The following is a 12,594-nucleotide window of genomic DNA, read 5'->3' on the forward strand; positions in this document are numbered from 1 at the left end:
AAGGCCTTCAGAAGTTGTTCTGTCAATAGAAAACCTTAAATAGTTTTATTGGACTAAAGAATACCTGACTTATTTCTACTTCAGTAAGAGCTCTCAGATTTTTTTGAAAAAAATTTCCAGACCCATGTATTGGCACCCTGATTTCCAGAAAGTATTTTTTCTTGGGGACGGTCCCGAATATTCGGATATTTGAACGGCAAGATCGGGACAATGTGGGTATCATTTGAAACCTAAAAAAAATATATATCCAACAAGTGGTCAATAGGTGTTATTCAAAATGGCTCAGGAATTGTATCAAAAATATTGTTGTTTTTTTTTTTTGGACCCTGATTTTTCAAAAAATAATCCAAAAGTCGAAAAAGACCCAATTTTCAGAGGGGACAAAATGTATTCCAGTTTTTTCATGTGACCACTTGTTGGATAGGTATTTTTATTGGGACAACTGTATCCGCCCGGACCTTGGACCTGGATTTTCCGCTCAAATATTGGTATACAATTCAGTCTTCCACAACAAAAAACAAAAAACAAATCAGGATACCTATACCTACCTCTGAAAAAAAAAATTAAAATTTTTAATTTTGGATGCCTCCGATCTGTTGAAGACGGTCTTCAATCCACAGGTAAACTTCACCGCGGACAATAGAAGATTAGATTAAGGACCTGTGTCCATAGAAGACCGATACAGGGCTATTGAACTATAACAAGTAAAAATGCTGTAAATTCGGCTGGGCCGAAAGTCATCAAAATATCGAATATCGGGAGGAACCGTTATATGGTGGCTATACGAAGACATGGATCTACCCAGACAGACAATTTTCTATCATAGGCTGGGGTACCCATTACGAACTTCAAGTACCAAATTTGAAACAATCTAAATACCGAATACGAAGGCGTGGACCTGCATGTACAATTTTCTGTCATAGGCTATAATATCCATTACGAACTTAAAATACCAAATTTGAAACATTTTCAGTGAATAGTGCCCAATAATTCTTTATTGACATCAGCTCGGATGGTTATCCCGGATTTTATGAACGTTTATGTTATTTAAAATTTAGACCCTTTGCGGGTATGTACCAGGAATATTGGAACATGTTAAGTTTAGAGAGAACTCAATGCTTATTTCGGGTTTTATGAACTTCAATTTTTTTTTAATTTCGAACCGTTATGGTGGGTGCACCAGAAGGAGTGGACCGATATCTACCATCCTCACACCATGTCTTGTGTTGGAAAAATATCGGGATGTGCCGAGTTTGAAATAATTCAGATGCTTATTTTCCGTTTCATGAGATCCATGGTTATTACAAACGTTGACCTGTTGTGGGGGAGGTACCGTAAGAAGTGTACCGATATTGCCCGTGTCCGAACTCAATCTAATTTTGATAACAATATTACGATGTACCTAATTTGGATCCCCTTCGAGAGTTATCGTGCTCACCAGCCAGACAGGCCTAGGACGGACACCGCTTTAAAAGCCCAAGTACATTTCCCTTAGAAAACTATCCTAAAATATTGAATATACAGCTTTAACAGTCCTGGCTCTTTTTGACTCTTATGTTGCCACTTTTCTCCAACTTTCAAGCCTGATAATCCATTAAAAAATATATTTAAAAACATCAGCGTATATGGATCTTGTAATTGTTATTAATACCTCTGACAGGACTTGAGAATATGTTTTTAAAAACCTATTTATAGTTCTGACATTTCTTCAAAATCCACGTTTCTAGCTCTGATATACGTAAACAGTTCAAGTTTATGGCTCTGAAATCTCCAGCAACATATTATTTAAAAAATTCACGCTAGTCGATCTGACAGTTCTTGAAAAACTCTTTGGGAGAAAAAGTGTCAAATGTTCTGATAGTCCTTGAAAATATCCTTATATATCCACGTTCATAATCCTTACAATCCTGAAAAAGTATTTCTAGAAATTCATTATTTTTGCTTGAATTAATTCTTTAAAACTCCACATTTGAGGCTCTTGTTTTCCTTCGGCACGTATTTCACAATTTCCTCCTCCTTCGTGACCACTGTTCACCTTGGAACGTGGTAAACACTTCGTTAAATACGCCCAACCAACAATAACTACAATCAATCAGCAGCGGCAGCAGCAGCAACAGCCTCAATACCGGCAATCGATGAACACAGAACTCCCCAACCAGCGACAAAAACGTGCAAAGCTCATTCTCACATATCCGATTTGATCCAATCCAATCCATACTCTCTTATTCTCACCCACTTACGCGCTCTCTCCCTCTCTCTGTTGACCACATTTGTGTGTGGTGGGGAAAATACAACATCATTGTTGTTGCACTTTTTGTTTTGTGTGCAATTAAACAAGTGAGTATTGAGCAGTAGGGCTACGAATATGAGTTCTCGGTATTGTTTCGTGCTTAAAGTACTCAGCAGTGTTGTCGTTTTGTAGTGGCGTTCGGATATCGTCGACAAACGGTTTAAGGTGTGGGTGGGGGAGGGGCATGTACAAAAACAAATTCTGTTTTGCTCTTACCTGAAATTGAAATCGTCACTTGTTGTGTCGATCGCGTCGCGTCGTGTTTGTTTTGTTTTTTTGGACGGTTTTTTTTTTCTCCCCATTTCTCATTGTTTGTTTGTTTGTCTGCTCGCTCGCAGTTCATCATCGTTCTGTACTCTCAAAAATATTTAGTCACTGTTGTTCGTGTATGGTATGGTTCCTTCCATTGTATTATTATTATTTTCTATTTACTTTTTTCATTTGTTTGGAACGGCGCGGCATTCATTGTTGGCTCGCTTGGTTTGGGAACATTTCACGTGTGTGCGCCGCCTATGTGTGAGCGAACGAGCTAGCGAGCGATCAGCGCAGCGGTTTTAATATTTTTGTGGCATTTCCAAGTCAGGGTTTTAAAGTTCGATATCAGCGAAAACGTTGTAGTGAATTACAAAAAAAAGAAAAAAATTCAAAACCCCAATTTCGAAGTGCACAGTAAGCAACATCCAAAGAGTCAAACAGCCAAACAACCAACAGACCGACCCAGTGATCGTTTGTGGTTGTCATCGTCGTCGTAGCCATCGTTTCCGTTGCTCCAGTAATAGGACCATCAAAGAATACGTCTCTTTCGCCTGAACCTAGAAAGTTAACGTGCGCGCTGAAGCGGTTACTGTTTTGTGCTTTTAATTGAATTAATTGGAATTTCGTATTTAATTGAAATTAATATCGATTTCAAATCATATATATTTTTGTGTGCGTGTGTGTAAAGCGAATCGAATGGAATAATAGAAGTGAAATAATCTCAGAACAACAGGTGTAGTTTTGAAAATACCTTTGACGAATTAGAATTAAAACAGAAAATGGAATTAGAGCAACTAGTAAAAAATATAGAAATTCAGAGCTGATACTCAAAAAATATATTTAATAAAAATTAAAAGCAAAAAGTTTACAGATTTTGTTATTGGCATTTTTAAGTAATTTCTGCAAAAAAAAAAAAATAATAAAAATAAAAAAAAATAAATAATAAAAAAAAAAAACAAAATATGAAATAAAATACATATATAAATCAAATAAATAAGAATAAATAAATTACAAAATCCCCTACCAAATAAAGTACAAATTTCATAAACCACAGAATTCCAAATATGAAATCAACAGTGAAATAATAAAATAAACACGAAGCAACAATAAAGTTATTTTTAAAAATAATATATAACTACATATATGTACATAAGTATGTCGGCATATATTTAACTTCTTAATATATAAAAATTACAAAAAAATTTTTTTTTAAGAAAAAAAAAATGTGCAAATCACATATATATACAATTGTGTTTTTCCGTCGGATCACATCACATTTTACTTTAGTTACATTAAAATTAAAAATTCAAAATCATTTGTGTACAACATTTATTATTTTCATATTTACGATTGCCAAGTGAAAAATTAAAATTTAAATATTTTTTTTTTTAATTATTTTGTTGGCATTAAAATTGGTGTTCAAAAATAGAGAAGTTTGAAAAATATATGGTCTACGAACCTGATCTACGCATAAATATTTGAAGTGAATCTGAAGTAAAAATTAAAATTGTTATTTTGTTATTAGAGGCAGTGAAAATTTGATAACCTCTTGAAGAGGATAAATGGAAATATAATCCTGTGGATACACCCCAAATTTGTTTTTTTTTTTTAATAAAGAGGGGCTGGATTTCTGCCCTATGAAAATAAGAAGTGAATAATTTTCGTTTTGACGATTTTTTTTTTTCAAAAGTAGAATTGTTTACTACAGCCCTGAACTTCTCGAAAAAAAAAATCATATTGTAACGATAGATTCAACAGAAAGATTAGTGAAAGTAGTAAAAAGAAAAAAAAATATTTATAATTTTTATTATTTTTGTTATTTTTCCCAATTTTTATACCCTCACCATACCTAGTGTAGAGAGAACATTTAGTTCTTCATTCTGTTTATATGACAAGGTACATACTTTCCTTATCAGCATAACATTTTAAGACGATTTTGACAAGTCTATCTCACAGTGACCGAAAATCGTCTTTCTTGGTCAAAATTCCGTAAATATTTAACGGTCAAATATGTTTTAATATCAATTTGTTGAACAGTGAGGGAGCAGTGATATCCCAGTAATCGAAGTTCTACGTCCAATTTTTTCTTAAAATTTGCAAAATAATTAATAAAAATTTGAAGAAAATTCTTGAAGTTGATTTATGAAATTTTCAATATTTCCCTACTCAATTAACTATCATTATAACCTACACCACATAGTGGTAAGGCTATTATGTCTCTGTGCATTTGTTTGTAATATGGAGAAGGAAGCGAGATAGACCCATAGTTACTTTTGAGGATATTCATAGAATCACTTGCTGAGTCGATTTATACATGTCAGTCCGTCCATGTAGTTTTGTGAACAAAATGCAGGTCACATTTATTATCCAATTGAGATGAAATTTTCCAAGTCAAATTTTGTTTGGCTTGGTCCAATTTTAGATATATCGCTCCCACATTTATCTTTGACCGATTTCAGGTTTATTGTGGACCAGACTGTTAATATCCATCCAAATGGAATAAATTTTGTCACTTCCGACCAAAATCACCCAGAAGTATGTATTTCAAATATATATGCTTTATCCGATTTGGGGTTTTAATTCCCTCACATGCGTAATATGCACTTCACAAGTACCAGGTAACTTAGGGACCTCGAAAATACTTATGTTAAATTTTATAGAGATCGGTTCAGATTCGGATATAGCGTCCATACATATCTTTATCCGATTTCAGGTTTTTTTGTGCACCAAATTGGTGATATCAGCCCAAATTTTCAGTCCATTTAATCCACTTTAGTACTTTCGACTGAATTTAGAATATAAGCAAGTGCTTCAAAATTTGGTGAAAATCGATTTAGATATAGCTATCCGATTTGGTGTTAAAGTCCCTTACATGTGTGAATAGATTTTTTTCATATTCAACCGAATTTTATCCTTTGGTGACACTCGGTTCGTTTTACCTGCGGGAGCTCTACTAAATACGCATAGTGTTATATTAGGCCTCGGCCGACTTTTTCACCTTACTAGTTTACAAATTTTATACCCTCCATCATAGTATGGAGGGTATATTAAGTTTTTCATTCCGTTTGTAACACTTCGAAATATACATTTTAGGCCCCACAAAGTATATATATTCCTGATCAGCATAAAATTCTATTTCGATTTAGCGATGTCCGTCGGTCTATACGTCTGTGGAAAACACTCTAGTTTCCGAATGAAAAAAAGTAGGTTGATAAAATTTTACTCAAATGTATATTATGTCTGCAGGACTTTTGGTATTGAAAATGGGTCATGTAGTTCGTTATAGTCCCCATATAACGGCACCTACCGATATTCGGTATTTTGACGATTTTAGCGACACTCTATACCGGAAATGTTTCATGTGTGTTATTTGAAGTTCATAATGGATATAACAGCCTATGACAGAAAATTGTCTATGCAGGTCCACGTCTTTCTATAGCCCCCCATACAATGATACCTCCCTTTATTCGGTATTTTGATGATTTTAGCGACATTATTCACCATTATTATTATAAACAGATTTTTCTTCAAGTTTCGCATTTAAATATTGTAATAACTTATGACAAATGTTGCCTATGCAGGCCCACGTCGTCGTATAAGCATTCGGTATTTTTAAGATTTTACCAGAATTTTTAACGGATTTTATTTTATTTTTTTTTTTTTTTTTTTTGAAATTGCCAAATTTGTACCAAATGGTGGAGGGTATTAAAAGTTCGGCCCGGCCGAACTTACAGCTTTTTAACTTGTTTTCTTTTCCTTTTTTTTTTTTTTTTTTTTTTTTGAAATTTTCAAGTTCCTTCCTATTGATGGAGGGTATAAAAAATTCGACCCGATCGAACTTAGCTGCTGTTTTACTTGATTTATTTATTATTATGTTTGTTATTTTGATTTTTATAATATCGAAAACCCTCATGAATAACCTTTATCTCAGAAAAATTTAAATTAAGTGTGGAACGCTTAAGTATGACCACATGGTGGTAGGATCTAAATTTTAGGGATATTTCGTATATACATTTAAACTGAAATTTTAATATGTAAAGAGAAATAAAGTCAGATAATTTCGGATTAGTCCACCACTACGTTTTGTAAATATCGTCTTTTATTAAATTAGTAGTAGAGTGCATAGAATTTTAAAATCTGTTTGTGGAATCTATACTTCTAGCAAAATTTCCAAAGTCTTCGGACATAAAATTAAAACCTTCTTCTAAAAATAAAATTTAAATAAATGTTTTGTGCCATCTAAAATTATAATAATGGAGAAAGTTCATGTTTGTGGTTTGAGGTTATGCGGTGTAAATTCCATTTTAAAGATTGCATGTTTAATCGTACAATATACATTAAGAAAAAACAAGTAAAAAACATTAAGTTCGGCCGGGCCAAACTTTTAATACCCTCTACCTTAGGGTAAAGGAAACATTAGACTTCATTATGACCCACAAATACAAATTTTTAGACATATTCATGGGAAAATGTGCCAAAAATTATCAAAATACCGAATAACGGGGAATACGGCTACATGGGACTATTCAAAAACGTGTTTCGCCACCGGAGCTAGAACCCAATATGACCTACAAATACCAATTTTCAGACAAATCCGTGAAAAAATGTGGCAAAAATCATCAAATTACCGAATATCGGGAAGTACCGTTATATGGGGGCTATACCAAATCGTGGACCTATAATTACAATGACTCGCCACACGAACTGGGACCCATAATGATCTATAACTACCAATTTTCAGAGAAATTCTTGAAAAAATGTATCAAAAATCATCAAAATACCGAATATTGGGAGGTATCGTTATACAAAATGGTGGACCTATGCATGCGATGTTTCGCCACCGGAGCTGGAACCCAATATGACCTACAAATACCAAATTTCAGACAAATCCGTGAAAAAGTGTGGCAAAAATAATCAAAATACCGAATATCGGGAGTTACCTTTATATGGGGGCTATACCAGAACGTGGACCGATATATCTCATTTTCAATACCAACCATCCTAGACACAATACAAATTGCTCTGCTAAATTTTGGCGATCTACGTCAAATAATGTGGGCTGTAACGTGATTTCAACAGACAGACAGACGGACATCGTTAAATCGACTTAGAATTTTATGCTGATTATGAATATATTCATACTTTATGGGATCTACAACGAATATTTAAGGATGTTACAAACGGAATGACAAAGTTAATATAACCTCCTTTCAAAGGTGGAGGGTATAATAACATAAAACTGTATATATAACTAGCCCGATGTGATATTTTTTTCTGCCTATGTAAACAAAGGAAAGCAGTGGAATCTCTCTCAAGGCCATATGAAATTGGTCTTTCTTTCAATTTCAAAATCCAGATTCGTGTCAATTCAAAAATTACAATTGCGGAAGTCATATTTTTCCAATGTGTGGATTGCGTGTCATATTACTGATATTTTCATAGCAAACAATTTGTCCCCTTTTAAAGATTTTTTCCTATTCAAAATTAAGGGTTCTTGGCTAATTTTGTTTAAAACGTTTGATAAAATTTCGTATTTATATGCAGCGCATAGCAATGCAATCTGTAATTTAAAAACCCACAAAATTACCTCATTTAGTGGTAGACAATTTATTCTGGCTACTCAGTTTACCCATAAAATCCGACACTTGCATTGTTTGTTGTTTTTGTTGTTGCCTTTTTGCTATGGAAAATTTTGCTGTTGTCATCAGAATTTTAAATTCACGAGTTTTAATAGTGTATTCAGTTTTTTTGTACCTGTAGGTAAAACCGGTAAAAAAACTATGAAAACTATTAATATGTAGAATGATTTTTTTTATTAAATGAACATGTAAATATTTATTATTTCAAAGCTCATTTAATATTCTTAAGAGGTGAAGAGGCCAGGAAATTGGATCATCGTTGTCTTATGAAATCAAAACATTTCAGATCTTGCGAAATCAATGTTTTGTTTTTTGTTTTATTTTTATCACCAGTTCCTCCTCTGTGTTATCCATATGTCAATCAAATTAATTGTTTTGTCGTGCGAATATGTCAGTCATTTTTTGTTGGTCGGTCGGCATCGCCATTGCCATTGAAAATGTTTGACATTCATGATTTATTCGAACATTGATTGCATATCGTAATGACAATGACTGAAGAAATTAATTTATGTATTCCAATGCAATTGTGTTATATATTTGTCATGAGGTTGGATTTTATTAACAAGAGCGCAACAATGTTGATGGAATTTAAGTAATTTAATACAAACCATTTCACAAACAATGCATGTTATTGTTGATCTCCAAATATACAATTTTGAATTCGTTTTTTTCAGAAATTTTAAAGGTCTCCTAGGGAAAAAAGGACCTTTAGAAGGAGTATCATTTTTATGGTTGAGGTTCTGGGTTTTATGGGACTTTCAAGAACTGCCGCCAAAAACAGACTTTTTAAGGGTTCCTTGGGAAACGAATATTTCAATGTTCTTCTATTAATAGAAAAGGCATCAAGAAGGTATTTTTAGAAGAAATACTTTGTAAAGCTGTTCCTCAAAGGAACTTTAGGGACAATTTCCCTTTAATTTTCCTTTTTAGGCCGATTATAGTTTATAGGTTTTCTATAGACATAAGATCCTTTGAAAATCTAATGTGAAAATATGAAGTTTTATCAAAGGATATTCGGTGATTTTAGGGAGATTCTATTATGGACGAAAGTTTTTTGTATCATCATACCCTCAATAGTAGTAAGGAAACTTTCGGTAGGTCTTCTTGGTCAAACAAACTTCTGTTGAACACCGATATTTGAAAATTCCTTCAAAATGGTAGAGGGCATTAAAAGCTCGGCCCGGCCGAACTTAGCTACTTTTTTAGCTCATAAAAGACCTATAAACCAATCAATTGAATTTATATCAAAAAGCTTTTCATGGCCTTTACCATTTTAAAGGAACTGGAAAATTTCCAAAAAAAAAAAAACATCCGTCGAAAATACTACTCAAAGGCAAAACGTTACGAACATGTGGTCCTACATGGACAATTTCATAATTATATTTTTGTCATAGACTGTAGTACTCATTACGAACTTTAAATGCGAAACTTGAAACAATTCCCGTAAAAAATTTGGGTAATATAATCAAAATACCAAATAAAGGGAGCTGCCGTTATATGTGGGCTACATGAAGACGAGGACCTACACAGGCAATTTTTAGTCAGTGGTTGTAGTACCCATTGCGAGCTTCAAATACAAAATTTGATTCACAATTCCGGTGAATAATATCCCTAAAATCATCAAAATACCGAATGTAGGGGGGTGTCGTTATATCGGGGCTATACGAAGACTTGGATCTGTATACGAAATTTTTTGTCATAGTCTTAAGTACTCATTACGACCTTCAAATACGAAATTCCAGTGAATAATGTTCCTAAAATCATCAAAATGCCGAATATCGGGAGGTATGGTTATTTGGAGGCTATACTAAGACATAGACCTATATAGACAATTCTCTTCCAGAGGGTAGAGTACTCAGATTTGTGTGGATTTTCAAACAATTCCATTGACAAATTTGGCTACAATCATCAAAATACCGAATATCAGGATTTACCAATATACAGGGCTTATATGATATCGTGGACCGATATAGCCCATTTTCGAATTTGGCCTGTCTGCAGTGCAAGCTTCCTATCTTAATTCGTTTTGACTCTAGCGTGAGACTAAATCGTCTTAGAAATTTTCGCTTGTTAAGAATATATACACTTTGTTAGGTCTAAAATTATTATTTCGATGAGTTACAAATGAAATGACGAACTTAATATACCCTCCATACTATGTATGTTGGAGGGTATAAAAACCTTTTGAGGAACAGGGGATACCCTTAATCTATATTAATAAAACAGTAAAGTAATTGATCGGCTGACTGCCATAAAGATTCATCAACGTCCAGACGAAACGGATGAATATGCAATCTTGAAATTTTCAGTGAGAGTCAAACTTGGACTAAAAGGTTCAGATAAAGTTAATTTTTTGGAAATTCGTACTACAGCGGTACGAAAAAATTTTGAATGGGAATCAAGGTTGAGGAGTAGAGTAGATGTAATATAGTACATTTGGGTACTCATCAGGAGGATCCATCCATTCTGCCAGATTCCTGAAATTTAAAATTACCATTACTGGCGGAGTGTACGATTGGGATGCGGAGGAAGTTTTGGAAATGTGTACTTATGTGCACGAAAATTAAAAATGATACTATATTTGGTACAATTTCGATAGAGCTGGAATTCTGAAATTTAGACATAAAATTACTACTGCATTCTAAGACTGAGAAATTCGGAAATTGGAAAATCGTACTTATGTGTACTAAGTGGTACTAAATTAGGTACAATTTAATTTTGGGAGAACCAGTAGAGGTGGTATTCTGATATTCCGAAATTAGATTTCTATTGCATTGTTACTATTGTATTGTAAGTAGTTTAGGAAATTCGTACTTATCTGTACTAAATGTTATTAAAGTTGGTACAATTTATGTTTTGGCAAACCGATAAGGATGGAATGCAACAAGCGCCCAAAAAGTACAAAATAGTACTACATTTGGTACAATTTAGTATTGGGTGAACAGATAGCGCTTGAAATTTGAAATTTGGTATTAGGTTCGTTGTTCAAGTGTATCCAGGACATATGGAGATGGTGTCGAAAATGTGTACTATAATGGTACGAAAAGTACTGAATGGTACTATATTTGATATTGGGTGAAAACACAAAGATACAATTCTGAAATTTTGATATTATGGATTACTGATGGTATCTGTGATTGAAATTTGGCGGTGGTTTGGAAATGCGTCCTATATTTGTGTGAAAAGTACTATATAGTGCTATATTTGGTACAATTTGGTTTTAGTGAACTGGTAGTGCTTAAAATCTGAAATTTGGTATTAGTGTCGTTGTTCATGAATATTCTCGACATATGGAGGTGTTTTCGGAAATGTTTACTATAATTGTACGAAAAGTACTAATTGGAACTATATCTGGTATTGGGTGAAAGGATAGAGATAAAATTCAGAAATTAGATATTCACTGAGGGTACTTGTAAAAGTACTAATCTCCATATTGGGAGAAGGGATAGAGCTGAAATCCAGAAATTTGTTATAGATGTCACTGTTTATATCTGGAATTGAAATATGGATGTGTTTTTGGAAATGTGTACAAAGAGTACTGATAGTACTATATTTAGTACAATTTGGTATAGAGTGAACAGATGGTGTTTGAAATCTGAAATTTAGTCTTAGGTTCGCTTTTCATGTGTAGCCTGTACATATAGAGGTAGCTTCGGAAATGTTTACTATAATTGTACGAAAAGTACTAAGTTTGTTATTGGGTGAACGAATAGGGCTGGAATCCTCAAATTTGGTATAGATGTCACTTTTGGTGTTTAGGATAGAGAAACGGAATGATTTTTCGAAATGAGTTGTTAAAAGTACGAAAAGTACTAAATGTTACTAAATTTCGTATTGGTTGAAGGAATAGTGCTGAGATTCTGAAATTTTGCTATTGGGTGAAGGAATAGAGCTGTAATCCTAATATTTTTCTGTTGGAATCTAGGAATTGGTGGTCTTAAAAATGTAAATTATAAATGTACGAAAAGTACTAAAATTGTAATAATTTTTGTTCAGTTTTGGTGTCAAGTTGGTTTGGATATTTGTACAAAATCTTACTAAATTTGGTATTAGGTTGGAATCATCAAATTTGTTATTCAGGTCTTTGTTGGTATCTGTAATTTCGAAATGGAGGTGGTTTTGGAAATGTGTATAATAATTGTGCGAAAAGTACTAAATAGTTCTAAAATTTATATTAGGTGCGGGTATAGAGCTAAAGTCGTGAAATTTGATGAAGATGTCACTATTATTATATTTTCCATTTTGAGCGCTTACAAGGCCTAAAACGAACTGTTAGAAGGAATGAAAAATGTTATGCCGGACTTTTCGCTAAAGAAGTGGCTGGCTCTTGCTAGTTTCTATATAAATCAACTCTTGTATTTTAATATTTTTAAGCCTCCTCATGGTCCTCCCTTTATTGGATTTTATTTA

General features: G+C 33.3%; 2 protein-coding genes across 6 annotated transcripts in view; both read left to right on the top strand.

The window, feature by feature from the left end:
* LOC101894539 (CUGBP Elav-like family member 2) overlaps positions 1-12,594 on the top strand; it is a 382,563-nt gene that overhangs the window by 212,272 nt on the left and 157,697 nt on the right. The gene's annotated exons all lie outside the window — the stretch shown is intronic.
* Positions 2,688-12,594, top strand: part of LOC131803452 (probable serine/threonine-protein kinase DDB_G0282963) — a 64,027-nt gene continuing 54,120 nt past the window's right edge. The window contains exon 1 of the mRNA XM_059124773.1: positions 2,688-3,278. The gene's annotated coding sequence lies outside the window, so the exon portion shown is untranslated. The remainder of the gene's footprint in view (positions 3,279-12,594) is intronic.

This window comes from Musca domestica, unplaced genomic scaffold (genome assembly GCF_030504385.1).
Source record: "Musca domestica strain aabys unplaced genomic scaffold, Musca_domestica.polishedcontigs.V.1.1 3, whole genome shotgun sequence".
Taxonomy (NCBI): Eukaryota; Metazoa; Arthropoda; class Insecta; order Diptera; family Muscidae; genus Musca; species Musca domestica.